General features: G+C 41.3%; 1 pseudogene; it reads right to left on the bottom strand.

Annotated features, from left to right (window-relative positions):
* Nucleotides 1-2,839: 2,839 nt before the first annotated feature.
* LOC124722153 lies at nucleotides 2,840-2,957 on the bottom strand (annotated as a pseudogene).
* Nucleotides 2,958-5,902: the final 2,945 nt, after the last annotated feature.

The raw sequence follows: 5,902 nt of genomic DNA on the forward strand, positions 1-5,902 counted from the left end.
CTAGCAACGAATGCAAAATGGCTGAGATGGTGGCCGAGAAGAGGTGCCACCGACGCCAGGACCGGTCCAGGCGCTCTCTTCATTCCTAACTCTATGCATCTCGGAAAATATAATCCGGAGGAGAGGATTTCGGTTTCTTCTCCTGAATATATGGGAACCCTTTACGAATTTACCATACTTGGCTCACTGAATGTGTTTTAGTATTGACTCCCAGTCATAGTCCACTCACTGGTAGAGTCCTTCGCTCCAGAGCACGTTTTCGGACAAGATTCACATGACTGAATAACCCGATTTCACAATGAAGGCAACGAATGTTCCCAGGGTAGGTCAGCGGCGCTATATCGTTCTCTTCTGCGATGTCTGTACAGGAAGGTGAATTCGTCACTCATGGCAATTCCCTGGGGGCTAGTCGGCAACTATTTTCAAAGGGAAAACCGCATTCGTCACCCAAAATGGACGATCAGGGGCTTACTACAAACGCTCCTGCGAAAAGCAGCGCCCACGAGACCGGCCTTCTTCCACCAGAGCCTATGTGACAGACCTCCTGCGGCCACGCCGGTACAGCCAAACGGCCACTCAACCCACTCGCTTTCCACCAAAGCAAACTGAAACCTTCCCCCATACGTCATCACCTTTGTGCTTTCCTCAGACACAATAAAAAATGAACAAATAAAAAGATAAACATCGCATAGAGACATGTGACTGCAATGTCACATCAAACCGCAAAGATCCACCTTCTAGCGAAATCATAAAACAACGAGTTGTGCGTCGTAGTAAAGACAGAGGGACGCCTCATCGAAGAATTTCATTGCTCATAAAGAGAATGTATACAAACAAAGACGGTCGAGCGAACAGATTTAGCAACAAAGAATGATGTAGTTCAACAAACAGATCAACGAATGCAGAATATAATAGCAAGGGAAGAAAAAGTTTTGGATTCATTAATACAATGATGAACCAAGACCCAAGAGTAAACTTCCGTACAGAGTTCCTAAATTCGATCAATGTTCCCTACATGGTCTCGCAGAAAAGCTTCTAAACAATATCACGAAGCGTAAATATTAACTGGGAAAGAAAAGTATAGGTCTATATTAATACCATGAATTTAATTCGTTTCTAGTAACTTACCAATCAGCTCTGACAGGCAGATGGGCTGTGCACATTCCATTCCCCGACAAATTGTGATCATTATATGATCAAAAATATCTCACCTCACAGCAAAATTCCGTAGAAGTCTTGTCATGGGTCCATCACGTGAAGTAGAGAGTCCTATTAGCGACTGGGTATTCCTTCATTTTTATCATTCTCTCTAATATGATAGGAGTACAAAACTTTGACTGACGAAAAGCGTTCTAATGACTGGCAGTTCAATGTTAACGAAAATTAGGGTAGGTTCTGATGTCAGGCTTTGTGCCCGGGTGTGAAGTTTGCCGTTCGAAACTTTCCGAAACCTCCCGTCTTGTAAAGGTCACGTATCGATGAACTTCGGTGCGGCATCCTGGCGGAGACAGACGAGTCAGGGATCTGCAGTTTGCGGAACAACTTGGTAGATGTAGGTGAAGAGTTGCGAATCATCAACAGTGTGGATGGCACGTCAGTTGTGAGTAGGAGGTCAGGCCACAGAGCAAGGGGCATTTTTCTAATGAGGAAACCCTGCACTCGGTACAGTCTTGATCTACTACAAGCTTCTCAAACGTCTCGCCAATTCTGATATCGTGTCCAGTAGTAAATAAGGCCATTCTAACAGAACTTTTGAAAAGATTGATTGTAAACTACTTGCAACTGGAATATTCGTAATTCCACACCATCGGTTTATTCAGCAAGCATTCATTTAACACGAACACATGCTATAGGAGATCGCTTCAGGTTAGCCCTCACAGCAAAATCATTTCTCAGCAGAATTGCTACACCAAGTACTGACCATTTCTAGGGTCAGCTTCGTGTCAGTCAGATAACTTACCGGCCGAAATGGAGGTAGGGAAGAGGAGATTTCCAGGTCTGGCATCACTCTATCAACCAAGTCAAACTTCCGAAAAACATTGGTCATAACGATGGTTCCGGACTATTTACAGTTTAATTTTCGGACAATATGTCACATATAAGAATGTGAAGTCATAATGTACGAGGAAGTGTATTTTTTCACGTGTAAACAGGTATGACTTTACCCTATAACGTCTCTCTACATAACAAAGTAACGTATAACGTTTTTTTGTAAGATGCGCGGTTGACGGGAATCAATTAGACTGTTAAATCATAAATTATTATCTTGCGGCAAACAGTAGTATTGTTAAAACAAAGGAAAACCAAGGAAACAATATTTCCTAAAATGTCTTACCGACAATAATTCTTGCCACGGCTATTCGAGGAGAGGAAGGACAAGATAGTAGCACTGCCAGTGCCCACCGTCACACACCGTAAGATGACTGAGTTTTTACTACCTGGTCAAAAATTCCAGAGAGCTATTAGTGGACATCAGTATGCGGCATGCCCCCGGTTGCACTTTGCTAGCGACACTTTCAGTAAAGTGTCTGGATGTGAATGGAGAAGTGGCAGCACATTCTTCCTCAAGAGCCGAAACTAGAGAAGATAGTGATTTATTTTATTTTTTATTTATTTACTCTTCATAGTTCAGCTTTTTTTAGCACTCCGTCTTCAGGCCACGAGTGGCCCCGGGACCATCCGACCGCCGTGTCATCCTCAGTGGAGGACGCGGATAGGAGGGCGTGGGGTCAGCACACCGCTCTCCCGGTCGTTATGATGGTATTCTTGACCGAAGCCGCTACTATTCGGTCGAGTAGCTCCTCAATTGGCATCACGAGGCTGAGTGCACCCCGAAAAATGGCAACAGCGCATGGCAGCCTGAATGGTCACCCATCCAAGTGCCGACCACGCCCGACAGCGCTTAACTTCGGTGATCTCACGGGAACAGGTGTATCCACTGCGGCAAGACCGTTGCCATAATTACAGCTTATTATCTGAAAAGTAAAATAGGTCATACTAATCACATTTCCTTGAAAGGTTATAAATGTACGTATTAACTGTTTCTGATACTTTTTTTCGCGACGTTGGGCGCCAGGGCCTGGAGCGAAGTTGACGGTCTAATTCATCCCAAAGCTGTGCCACTGGATCCAGGTCTGCACTCTAGGCAGGCCAGCCATTTGAGCAATGTTATTTTCCACAAACCATTGTCTTACAGATGCTGCTTTATGACAGGATGTATGATCATGCTGATACAAACAGTCATCATCTCCGAATGGTTCCTCTCCTGTAAGCAGCACACAGTGCTTTAGAACGTCTTCATATTCTTCAGTATTTAACGTTTTCTTACACGCAGTAAGAAGACGAAACCCTAAGCAAAAAGAACATCCGCATACCATAGCATCAACTCATCCTTACTTCACTGTGGGCACTATTGTGGCAGCAGATAAAGCACTCTAGAAATTCACCAAAACCAAAGCCTTCCATCGGTTTACTTCAGGTTATAACGTCCTTCATGACTCCAGATCCTTCGTTTCCAATCATCCGCTTTACAGCAGCGTCGCCCTTTACAGCGCCTGAAGTGTCGCTTAGCACTGATTAAAGATACGTGCGGCTTATGGGGAGCTACTCGAATATTATAACAGAGTGAGATGGTGCAGAGTCTAGTACAATGGACTCGCGTATAGAAGGGCGAGAGTTCAAATCTCCGTCCGGCGAACTAGTTTTAGGTTTTTCATGATTTTCTTAAACCGCATATGGCCAATGCCTGGATGGTTCCTTTTGACAGGACGCAGCCGATTTCCTTTCCCAAGCTTCCCTAACCCGGGCTTGTGTTCCGTCTTTAATTAATTTGTTGTAGACGGCACTAATCTTCCTTCTTACCTTTCAGTGATTGTACCCCACTCTTTTTAATTCCCTACTCACAGACATTGTACTAGTCGGATTGCTGATAGCGCTTTGGAACTCGCAAGTGGTTCCTTTCGTTGATTCCATACGATGTTTTACGACGATCCTCCGCAACGCTCGACGGTCCCTCTCCGTCGTTACATGAGATCTGCCTAGTCTCGGTTCAGCTATAGTGGTACCCTCGCGTTTCCGCTTCATATCCACAACCCCTACAGTCGAGTGGTGCAGTTCTTCTTGTTGTCTCCGTGCTTGCTAAGAAAATGGGATGAGAAGTTCCGCCTTATACAAGACACCTTTTTTCTTTTTGTTTCACCCATACATGTTTCAGCACTTTTGTGCCATGGCAGCGAAAGCTCCGCCTATGTTTTGAGTAATCGAACAACCTGCATTTCCACGCGAACACACGCAAAGAAGTAAGCCTATTTACTTCGCCAACAACGCAGGAAAACGTATCACAGCTTCAAAACTAAGACAAGTTGTATATTGTGTAGTAGAACAGCTACCAAAACAAGTGGATAATTAGATTATATTAGATTAGATTAATACTAGTTCCATGGATCATGAATACGATATTTCGTAATGATGTGGAACGAGTCAAATTTTCCAATACATGACATAATTAAGTTAATTTAACAACATACTTAAGTTAATATAACAACTTTTTTATTTTTGTGTTTTTTATTTTTATTTTTTTTAATATTTTTTGTTTTTCTTTTTTTTTCTTAATTTATATCCAAAAATTCCTCTATGGAGTAGAAGGAGTTGTCGTTCAGAAATTCTTTTAATTTCTTTTTAAATACTTGTTAGTTATCTGACAGACTTTTGATACTATTTGGTAAGTGACCAAAGACTTTAGTGCCAGTATAATTCACCCCTTTCTGTGCCAAAGTTAGATTTAATCTTGAATAGTGAAGATCATCCTTTCTCCTAGTATTGTAGTTATGCACACTGCTATTACTTTTGAATTGGGTTTGGTTGTTAATAACAAATTTCATAAGAGAGTATATATACTGAGAAGCTACTGTGAGTATCCTTAGATCCTTAAATAAATGTCTGCAGGATGATCTTGGGTGGACTCCAGCTATTATTCTGATTACACGCTTTTGTGCAATAAATACTTTATTCCTCCATGATGAATTACCCCAAAATATGATGCCATATGAAAGCAATGAGTGAAAATAGGCGTAGTAAGCTAATTTACTAAGATGTTTATCACCAAAATTTGAAATGAGCCTTATTGCATAAGTAGCTAAACTCAAACGTTTCAGCAGATCATCAATGTGTTTCTTCCAATTTAATCTCTCATCAATGGACACACCTAAAAATTTGGAATATTCTACCTTAGCTATATGCTTCTGATTAAGGTCTATATTTATTAATGGCGTCATACCATTCACTGTACGGAACTGTATGTACTGTGTCTTATCAAAATTCAGTGAGAGTCCGTTTACAAGGAACCACTTAGTAATTTTCTGAAAGACAGTATTGACAATTTCATCAGTTAATTCTTGTTTGTCAGGTGTGATTACTATACTTGTATCATCAGCAAAGAGAACTAACTTTGCCTCTCCATGAATATAGAATGGCAAGTCATTAATATATATTAAGAACAACAAAGGACCCAAGACTGAACCTTGTGGAACCCCATTCTTGATAGTTCCCCAGTTTGAGGAATGTGCTGATCTTTGCATGTTATGAGAACTACTTATTTCAACTTTCTGCACTCTTCCAGTTAGGTATGAATTAAACCATTTGTGCACTGTCCCACTCATGCCACAAGACTTGAGCTTGTCCAGCAGAATTTCATGATTTACACAATCAAAAGCCTTTGAGAGATCACAAAAAATCCCAATGGGAGGTGTTTGGTTATTCAGATCATTCAAAATTTGATTGGTGAAAGCATATATGGCATTTTCTGTTGAAAATCCTTTCTGGAAACCAAACTGACATTTTGTTAGTACTTCATTTTTACAGATACGTGAAGCTACTCTTGAATACATTACTTTCTCAAAAATTT

This window comes from Schistocerca piceifrons, chromosome 1, assembly GCF_021461385.2.
Source record: "Schistocerca piceifrons isolate TAMUIC-IGC-003096 chromosome 1, iqSchPice1.1, whole genome shotgun sequence".
Classification (NCBI taxonomy): domain Eukaryota; kingdom Metazoa; phylum Arthropoda; class Insecta; order Orthoptera; family Acrididae; genus Schistocerca; species Schistocerca piceifrons.